Genomic DNA, 10,720 nt, shown 5'->3' on the forward strand with positions numbered 1-10,720 from the left:
AGTGTATTTTTAGAAAAATCCTGATATATAAGGACGCTAATTTAAGACTTGGGTTTGAACTTTGGAAGCAGTTTTTTCAGGCTCTATGGGTTCAAACGAGCTGAAATTATGGAATAGTGATGAAATCTGTAGTCCATATCGAATTCAGTCACAAAATCTCCATAACGTTGTATTTTTAGAAGAATCATGATTTTTATGGACGCTTATTTCAGACTTGGGTTCGAACTTTGGAAGCAGTTTTTTAAGGCTCTCTGGGACCAAACGGGCTGAAATTTTGGAATTGTGATGAAATTTGTAGTCCATATCGAATTCAGTCACAAAATCTCCATAAAAGTGTATTTTTAGAAAAATCCTGATATATAAGGACGCTAATTTAAGACTTGGGTTTGAACTTTGGAAGCAGTTTTTTCAGGCTCTATTGGTTCAAACGGGCTGAAATTATGGAATAGTGATGAAACCTATAGTCCATATCGAATTCAGTCTTAAAATCTCCATAAAGTTGTATTTTTAGAAAAATCATGATTTTTATGGACGCTTATTTTAGACTTGGGTTCGAACTTTGGAAGCAGTTTTTTCAGGCTCTATGGGACCAAACGGGCTGAAATTTTGAAATTGTGATGAAATTTGTAGTCCATATCGAATTAAGTCACAAAATCTCCATAAAGTTGTATTTTTAGAAAAATCATGATTTTTATGGACGCTAATTTCAGACTTTGGTTCGAACGTTGGAAGCAGTTTTTTCAGGCTATATGGGACGAAAAGGGCTAAATAGATTGAATAGTGATGAGAGTCGTTGTTCAAATCAAATTCAGTCACAAAATCTCTACTAAGTTGTCTTTTTAGAAAAATCATGATTTTAATGGAAGTTAATTTCAGACTTGGGTTCGAACATTGAAAGCAGTTTTTTCAGGCTCTATGTGACCAAACGGGCTGAAATTTTGGAATTGTGATAAAATTCGTATTCCATATCGAATTCAGTCACAAAATCTCCATAAAATTGTATTTTTAGAAAAATCATGATTTTTATGGACGCTAATTTCAGACTTGGGTTCGAACTTTGGAAGCAGTTTTTTCAGGCTCTATGGGACCAAACGGGCTGAAAATATTCGATAGTGATGAGAGTCGTTGTTCAAATCAAATTCAGTCACAAAATCTCTACTAAGTTGTCTTTTTAGAAAAATCATGATTTTTATGGAAGCTAATTTCAGACTTGGGTTCGAACATTGGAAGCAGTTTTTTCAGGCTCTATGGGACCATACGGGCTGAAATTATGGAATTGTGATGAAATTTGTAGTCCATATCGAATTCTGTCGAAAAATCTTCACAAGGTTGTATTTTGAGAAAAATCATGATTTTTATGGACGCTTATTTCAGACTTGGGTTCGAACTTTGGAAGCAGTTTTTTCAGGCTTTATGGGTTCAAACGGGCTGAAATTACTGAATAGTGATGAAATCTGTAGTCCATATCGAATTCAGTCACAAAATCTTCATAAGGTTGTATTTTGAGAAAAATCATAATTTTTATGGACGCTTATTTCAGACTTGGGTTAGAACTTTGGAAGCAGTTTTTTCAGGCTCTCTGGGACCAAACGGGCTGAAATTTTGGAATTGTGATGAAATTTGTAGTCCATATCGAATTCAGTCACAAAATCTCCATAAAAGTGTATTTTTAGAAAAATCCTGATATTTATGGACGCTAATTTCAGACTTGGGTTTGAACTTTGGAAGCAGTTTTATCAGGATCTATGTGATCAAACGGGCAGAAAATATGGAATAGTGATGAGAGTCGTTGTTCAAATCAAATTCAGTTACAAAATCTCTATAAAGTTGTATTTTTTGAAAAATCTTGATTTATATGGACGCTAATTTCAGACTTAGGTTCGATCTTTGGAAGCAGTTTTTCCAGGCTCTATGGGACCCAACGGGCTGAAATTTTGGAATTGTGATGAAATTTGTAGTCCATATCGAATTCAGTCATAAAATCTCCATAAAGTTGTATTTTTAGAAAATGCATGATTTTTATGGACGCTTATTTCAGACTTGGGTTCGAACTTTGGAAGCAGTTTTTTCAGGCTCTATGGGACCAAACGGGCTGAAATTTTGGAATTGTGATAAAATTTGTAGTCCATATCGAATTCAGTCAAAATCTCCATAAAATTGTATTTTAAGAAAAGTCGTGATTTTTATGGACGCTAATTTCAGACTTGGGTTCGAACTTTGGAAGCAGTTTTTTCAGGCTCTATGGGACCAAACGGGCTGAAAATATTGGATAGTGATGAGAGTCGCTGTTCAAATCAAATTCAGTCACAAAATCTCTATTAAGTTGAATTTTTAGAAAAATCATGATTTTTATGGAAGCTAATTTCAGACTTGGGTTCGAACATTGCAAGCAGTTTTTTCAGGCTCTATGGGAACAAACGGGCTGAAATTATGGAATAGTGATGAAATCTGTAGTCCATATCGAATTCAGTCACAAAATCTCCATAACGTTGTATTTTTAGAAGAATCATGATTTTTATGGACGCTTATTTCAGACTTGGGTTCGAACTTTGGAAGCAGTTTTTTCAGGCTCTCTGGGACCAAACGGGCTGAAATTTTGGAATTGTGATGAAATTTGTAGTCCATATCGAATTCAGTCACAAAATCTCCATAAAAGTGTATTTTTAGAAAAATCCTGATATATAAGGACGCTAATTTAAGACTTGGGTTTGAACTTTGGAAGCAGTTTTTTCAGGCTCTATGGGTTCAAACGAGCTGAAATTATGGAATAGTGATGAAATCTGTAGTCCATATCGAATTCAGTCACAAAATCTCCATAACGTTGTATTTTTAGAAGAATCATGATTTTTATGGACGCTTATTTCAGACTTGGGTTCGAACTTTGGAAGCAGTTTTTTAAGGCTCTCTGGGACCAAACGGGCTGAAATTTTGGAATTGTGATGAAATTTGTAGTCCATATCGAATTCAGTCACAAAATCTCCATAAAAGTGTATTTTTAGAAAAATCCTGATATATAAGGACGCTAATTTAAGACTTGGGTTTGAACTTTGGAAGCAGTTTTTTCAGGCTCTATTGGTTCAAACGGGCTGAAATTATGGAATAGTGATGAAACCTATAGTCCATATCGAATTCAGTCTTAAAATCTCCATAAAGTTGTATTTTTAGAAAAATCATGATTTTTATGGACGCTTATTTCAGACTTGGGTTCGAACTTTGGAAGCAGTTTTTTCAGGCTCTATGGGACCAAACGGGCTGAAATTTTGAAATTGTGATGAAATTTGTAGTCCATATCGAATTAAGTCACAAAATCTCCATAAAGTTGTATTTTTAGAAAAATCATGATTTTTATGGACGCTAATTTCAGACTTTGGTTCGAACGTTGGAAGCAGTTTTTTCAGGCTATATGGGACGAAAAGGACTAAATAGATTGAATAGTGATGAGAGTCGTTGTTCAAATCAAATTCAGTCACAAAATCTCTACTAAGTTGTCTTTTTAGAAAAATCATGATTTTAATGGAAGCTAATTTTAGACTTGGGTTCGAACATTGGAAGCAGTTTTTTCAGGCTCTATGGGACCAAACGGGCTGAAATTTTGGAATTGTGATAAAATTCGTATTCCATATCGAATTCAGTCACAAAATCTCCATAAAATTGTATTTTTAGAAAAATCATGATTTTTATGGACGCTAATTTCAGACTTGGGTTCGAACTTTGGAAGCAGTTTTTTCAGGCTCTATGGGACCAAACGGGCTGAAAATATTCGATAGTGATGAGAGTCGTTGTTCAAATCAAATTCAGTCACAAAATCTCTACTAAGTTGTCTTTTTAGAAAAATCATGATTTTTATGGAAGCTAATTTCAGACTTGGGTTCGAACATTGGAAGCAGTTTTTTCAGGCTCTATGGGACCATACGGGCTGAAATTATGGAATTGTGATGAAATTTGTAGTCCATATCGAATTCTGTCGAAAAATCTTCATAAGGTTGTATTTTGAGAAAAATCATGATTTTTATGGACGCTTATTTCAGACTTGGGTTCGAACTTTGGAAGCAGTTTTTTCAGGCTTTATGGGTTCAAACGGGCTGAAATTATGGAATAGTGATGAAATCTGTAGTCCATATCGAATTCAGTCACAAAATCTTCATAAGGTTGTATTTTGAGAAAAATCATAATTTTTATGGACGCTTATTTCAGACTTGGGTTAGAACTTTGGAAGCAGTTTTTTCAGGCTCTCTGGGACCAAACGGGCTGAAATTTTGGAATTGTGATGAAATTTGTAGTCCATATCGAATTCAGTCACAAAGTCTCCATAAAACTGTATTTTTAGAAAAATCCTGATATTTATGGACGCTAATTTCAGACTTGGGTTTGAACTTTGGAAGCAGTTTTATCAGGATCTATGTGATCAAACGGGCAGAAAATATGGAATAGTGATGAGAGTCGTTGTTCAAATCAAATTCATTTACAAAATCTCTATAAAGTTGTATTTTTTGAAAAATCTTGATTTATATGGACGCTAATTTCAGACTTAGGTTCGATCTTTGGAAGCAGTTTTTCCAGGCTCTATGGGACCCAACGGGCTGAAATTTTGGAATTGTGATGAAATTTGTAGTCCATATCGAATTCAGTCATAAAATCTCCATAAAGTTGTATTATTAGAAAATGCATGATTTTTATGGACGCTTATTTCAGACTTGGGTTCGAACTTTGGAAGCAGTTTTTTCAGGCTCTATGGGACCAAACGGGCTGAAATTTTGGAATTGTGATAAAATTTGTAGTCCATATCGAATTCAGTCAAAATCTCCATAAAATTGTATTTTAAGAAAAGTCGTGATTTTTATGGACGCTAATTTCAGACTTGGGTTCGAACTTTGGAAGCAGTTTTTTCAGGCTCTATGGGACCAAACGGGCTGAAAATATTGGATAGTGATGAGAGTCGCTGTTCAAATCAAATTCAGTCACAAAATCTCTATTAAGTTGAATTTTTAGAAAAATCATGATTTTTATGGAAGCTAATTTCAGACTTGGGTTCGAACATTGCAAGCAGTTTTTTCAGGCTCTATGGGAACAAACGGGCTGAAATTATGGAATAGTGATGAAATCTGTAGTCCATATCGAATTCAGTCACAAAATCTCCATAACGTTGTATTTTTAGAAGAATCATGATTTTTATGGACGCTTATTTCAGACTTGGGTTCGAACTTTGGAAGCAGTTTTTTCAGGCTCTCTGGGACCAAACGGGCTGAAATTTTGGAATTGTGATGAAATTTGTAGTCCATATCGAATTCAGTCACAAAATCTCCATAAAAGTGTATTTTTAGAAAAATCCTGATATATAAGGACGCTAATTTAAGACTTGGGTTTGAACTTTGGAAGCAGTTTTTTCAGGCTCTATGGGTTCAAACGAGCTGAAATTATGGAATAGTGATGAAATCTGTAGTCCATATCGAATTCAGTCACAAAATCTCCATAACGTTGTATTTTTAGAAGAATCATGATTTTTATGGACGCTTATTTCAGACTTGGGTTCGAACTTTGGAAGCAGTTTTTTAAGGCTCTCTGGGACCAAACGGGCTGAAATTTTGGAATTGTGATGAAATTTGTAGTCCATATCGAATTCAGTCACAAAATCTCCATAAAAGTGTATTTTTAGAAAAATCCTGATATATAAGGACGCTAATTTAAGACTTGGGTTTGAACTTTGGAAGCAGTTTTTTCAGGCTCTATTGGTTCAAACGGGCTGAAATTATGGAATAGTGATGAAACCTATAGTCCATATCGAATTCAGTCTTAAAATCTCCATAAAGTTGTATTTTTAGAAAAATCATGATTTTTATGGACGCTTATTTCAGACTTGGGTTCGAACTTTGGAAGCAGTTTTTTCAGGCTCTATGGGACCAAACGGGCTGAAATTTTGAAATTGTGATGAAATTTGTAGTCCATATCGAATTAAGTCACAAAATCTCCATAAAGTTGTATTTTTAGAAAAATCATGATTTTTATGGACGCTAATTTCAGACTTTGGTTCGAACGTTGGAAGCAGTTTTTTCAGGCTATATGGGACGAAAAGGACTAAATAGATTGAATAGTGATGAGAGTCGTTGTTCAAATCAAATTCAGTCACAAAATCTCTACTAAGTTGTCTTTTTAGAAAAATCATGATTTTAATGGAAGCTAATTTTAGACTTGGGTTCGAACATTGGAAGCAGTTTTTTCAGGCTCTATGGGACCAAACGGGCTGAAATTTTGGAATTGTGATAAAATTCGTATTCCATATCGAATTCAGTCACAAAATCTCCATAAAATTGTATTTTTAGAAAAATCATGATTTTTATGGACGCTAATTTCAGACTTGGGTTCGAACTTTGGAAGCAGTTTTTTCAGGCTCTATGGGACCAAACGGGCTGAAAATATTCGATAGTGATGAGAGTCGTTGTTCAAATCAAATTCAGTCACAAAATCTCTACTAAGTTGTCTTTTTAGAAAAATCATGATTTTTATGGAAGCTAATTTCAGACTTGGGTTCGAACATTGGAAGCAGTTTTTTCAGGCTCTATGGGACCATACGGGCTGAAATTATGGAATTGTGATGAAATTTGTAGTCCATATCGAATTCTGTCGAAAAATCTTCATAAGGTTGTATTTTGAGAAAAATCATGATTTTTATGGACGCTTATTTCAGACTTGGGTTCGAACTTTGGAAGCAGTTTTTTCAGGCTTTATGGGTTCAAACGGGCTGAAATTATGGAATAGTGATGAAATCTGTAGTCCATATCGAATTCAGTCACAAAATCTTCATAAGGTTGTATTTTGAGAAAAATCATAATTTTTATGGACGCTTATTTCAGACTTGGGTTAGAACTTTGGAAGCAGTTTTTTCAGGCTCTCTGGGACCAAACGGGCTGAAATTTTTGAATTGTGATGAAATTTGTAGTCCATATCGAATTCAGTCACAAAATCTCCATAAAACTGTATTTTTAGAAAAATCCTGATATTTATGGACGCTAATTTCAGACTTGGGTTTGAACTTTGGAAGCAGTTTTATCAGGATCTATGTGATCAAACGGGCAGAAAATATGGAATAGTGATGAGAGTCGTTGTTCAAATCAAATTCATTTACAAAATCTCTATAAAGTTGTATTTTTTGAAAAATCTTGATTTATATGGACGCTAATTTCAGACTTAGGTTCGATCTTTGGAAGCAGTTTTTCCAGGCTCTATGGGACCCAACGGGCTGAAATTTTAGAATTGTGATGAAATTTGTAGTCCATATCGAATTCAGTCATAAAATCTCCATAAAGTTGTATTTTTAGAAAATGCATGATTTTTATAGACGCTTATTTCAGACTTGGGTTCGAACTTTGGAAGCAGTTTTTTCAGGCTCTATGGGACCAAACGGGCTGAAAATATTGGATAGTGATGAGAGTCGTTGTTCAAATCAAATTCAGTCACAAAATCTCTATCAAGTTGTATTTTTAGAAAAATCATGATTTTAATGGACGCTAATTTCAGACTTTGGTTCGAACGTTTGAAGCAGTTTTTTCAGGCTATATGGGACCAAATGGGCTGAAATATTGGAATAAATAAAAAGACTTGGGTTCGATTTTTGGAAGCAGTTTTCTCAGGCTGAATGGTCATAATTTAATAAAAATCATAATTTTTTTGAAGGCTCATTTTAGACTTTCGGTAGGTTCGAACTTTGGAAGCACTTTTCTCTGGCTCTATGGTACCAAATGGGCTGAAAAATTGGAATAAATATAAAGGAAAGTGTTAAAAATCGAAATCAATCACAAAATCTCCATAAAGATTGACTCTGAGAAAAATCATAATTTGTATGGACGCTTATTTCAGACTTGGGTTCGAACTTTGAAAAAACAGTTTTCTCAGGCTCTATGGCACCAAATCGGCTGAAATTTTGGAAAAGTGGAAAGAATCGTGGAACAAATCGAATTCAATCACAAAATCTCCATAAAGTTTGATTCTTAGAAAAATCATGATTGTTTTGGACGCTTATTTCAGACTTGGGTTCGAACTTTGGAAGCAGTTTTCTCAGGCTGAATGAAACCAAATTGGCTGAAATATTGGATAAGTGGTTAGAATCGTGGAATCTATCGAATTCAATCACAAAATCTCCATAAAGTTTGATTCTTTTTCTGAAATTTTGGAAAAGTGGTAAGAATCGTGGTTCAAATCGAATTCAGTCACAAAATCTCCATAAAAATTGATTTAAAAAAAAATGGGTGTGTCAAGCCTACGCAAGACAGAAGTGAAACTTCTAGTATTCTTCTCTCTCTCTCTTTTCATTTCATTCTCTCTTTTTTTCTGTCTATTGACATATTTATAAGTAGCATGTGATAAAAAAAATTAAAAGTTATAAAAAAAGAAAAAAAAAATTAGTTAAAGCGGGGATCGAACCTCGGTTCTTCACGACCACAGTCGTGCGCTCTGCCTGTAGACAGCGAAGATGAGTTAGGAGAGTGAGTTAAACTAGGTATATAATATTAGCTAGGCTCCTATAGCGAAATGATCCCGTTTTTTCGTCACGGTCATGAGTCGGTTTTACTCCGGTCCTCGAAATTGCATGACGCGCGTAAAGAAGTGTCACTTCAAAAAATTCCTGCAAAGTTATGGATGTAATTACGATCTTTTTCAAGCGCGTATGTAATGATTATTTTTATCAACGTCGCATACACCTTGCTAATGTTTTCAGTATTATTAGGGCTTTTTTATACTAATTTTCATATATTTATTGGCAGGTAGAGTAGAAATTAATATTGTTTAGCGTTTGCCAACGACCATACCATGTTGAACACACCGGTTCTCGTCCGATCACCGAAGTTAAGCAACATTGGGCGCGGTCAGTACTTGGATGGGTGACCGCTTGGGAACACCGCGTGCCGTTGGCCCATTTTTTATGGTAATTTCATGTTTTTTTTTATTTTTTTATCGTTACTATCATTAATAATATCATAAAATTCTTTAACTTTTCAAGTATGCTACAGGCCTAAAATATTACTTAGTGGATTGATATTATGGTCAACCATTGAAAAAAAAAATTCCTGCAAAGTTATGGATGTAATTACGATCTTTTTCAAGCGCGTATGTAATGATTATTTTTATCAACGTCGCACACACCTTGCTAATGTTTTCAGTATTATTAGGGCTTTTTTATACTAATTTTCATATATTTATTGGCAGGTAGAATAGAAATTAATATTGTTTAGCGTTTGCCAACGACCATACCATGTTGAACACACCGGTTCTCGTCCGATCACCGAAGTTAAGCAACATTGGGCGCGGTCAGTACTTGGATGGGTGACCGCTTGGGAACACCGCGTGCCGTTGGCCCATTTTTTATGGTAATTTCATGTTTTTTTTATTTTTTTATCGTTACTATCATTAATAATATCATAAAATTCTTTAACTTTTCAAGTATGCTACAGGCCTAAAATATTACTTAGTGGATTGATATTATGGTCAACCATTGAAAAAAAAAATTCCTGCAAAGTTATGGATGTAATTACGATCTTTTTCAAGCGCGTATGTAATGATTATTTTTATCAACGTCGCACACACCTTGCTAATGTTTTCAGTATTATTAGGGCTTTTTTATACTAATTTTCATATATTTATTGGCAGGTAGAATAGAAATTAATATTGTTTAGCGTTTGCCAACGACCATACCATGTTGAACACACCGGTTCTCGTCCGATCACCGAAGTTAAGCAACATTGGGCGCGGTCAGTACTTGGATGGGTGACCGCTTGGGAACACCGCGTGCCGTTGGCCCATTTTTTATGGTAATTTTATGTTTTTTTTTATTTTTTTATCGTTACTATCATTAATAATATCATAAAATTCTTTAACTTTTCAAGTATGCTACAGGCCTAAAATATTACTTAGTGGATTGATTATTTTTTTATCGTTAACATCATAAACAATCTTATATCATTCTTTAACTTTTCAAGTATGCTACAGGCCTAAAATATTACTTAGTGGATTGATATTATGGTCAACCATTGAAAAAAAAAAAGGCGTTAAAAACAAAAAAATAATGTGCGATGGCCGAGAATCGAACTCGGATCAACTGCTTGGAAAGCAACTACGCTGACCATTACACCACCAACGCCAGTTGTCGAGATGAGCTAAGAAGCATTTATATTTTACTTCAAAACTTTGACTAGATCAAATGAACTTTAATCGGTCCCGCATTTTCGTTTCGGTCATGAGTTCGTTTTACTCCGGTCCTCGAAATTGCATGACGCGGGTAAAGAAGTTTCACTTCAAAAATCATGTTTTTGATGGACGCAAATTACAGACTTGGGTTCGAACTTTAGAAGCAGTTTTCTCAGGCTGAATGGTACCAAATTGGCTGAAATATTGGAATAAATATAGAAATAGTGGTAAAAATCGAAATCAATCACAAAATCTCCATAAAGATTGACTCTGAGAAAAATCATAATTTTAATGGACGCTAATTTCAGACATGGGTTCGAACTTTGGAAGCAGTTTTCTCAGGCTGAATGGTACCAAATTGGCTGAAATATTGGAATAAATATAGAAATAGTGGTAAAAATCGAAATCAATCACAAAATCTCCATAAAGATTGATTCTGAGAAAAATCATAATTTTAATGGACGCTAATTTCAGACTTGGGTTAGAACTTTGGAAGCAGTTTTCTCAGGCTGAATGGTACCAAATGGGCTGAAATATTGGAATA

At 34.5% G+C, this 10,720-nt stretch overlaps 3 non-coding genes across 3 annotated transcripts; all 3 read left to right on the forward strand.

Annotated features, from left to right (window-relative positions):
* The first annotated feature begins 8,787 nt into the window (after positions 1-8,787).
* On the forward strand, positions 8,788-8,906 carry LOC149420738 (5S ribosomal RNA). Its single transcript, XR_016302684.1, has one exon. It is a non-coding gene; the product is annotated as a 5S ribosomal RNA (ribosomal RNA).
* Positions 8,907-9,229: 323 nt separating this feature from the next.
* LOC149420739 (5S ribosomal RNA) lies at positions 9,230-9,348 on the forward strand. The gene has a single exon (XR_016302695.1). It is a non-coding gene; the product is annotated as a 5S ribosomal RNA (ribosomal RNA).
* A 322-nt stretch (positions 9,349-9,670) lies between these two features.
* Positions 9,671-9,789, forward strand: LOC149420740 (5S ribosomal RNA). Its single transcript, XR_016302650.1, has one exon. It is a non-coding gene; the product is annotated as a 5S ribosomal RNA (ribosomal RNA).
* Positions 9,790-10,720: the final 931 nt, after the last annotated feature.

This window comes from Hesperophylax consimilis, chromosome 9 (assembly GCF_061612785.1).
Source record: "Hesperophylax consimilis isolate HC1 chromosome 9, BYU_Hcon_1.0, whole genome shotgun sequence".
Lineage (NCBI taxonomy): Eukaryota > Metazoa > Arthropoda > Insecta > Trichoptera > Limnephilidae > Hesperophylax > Hesperophylax consimilis.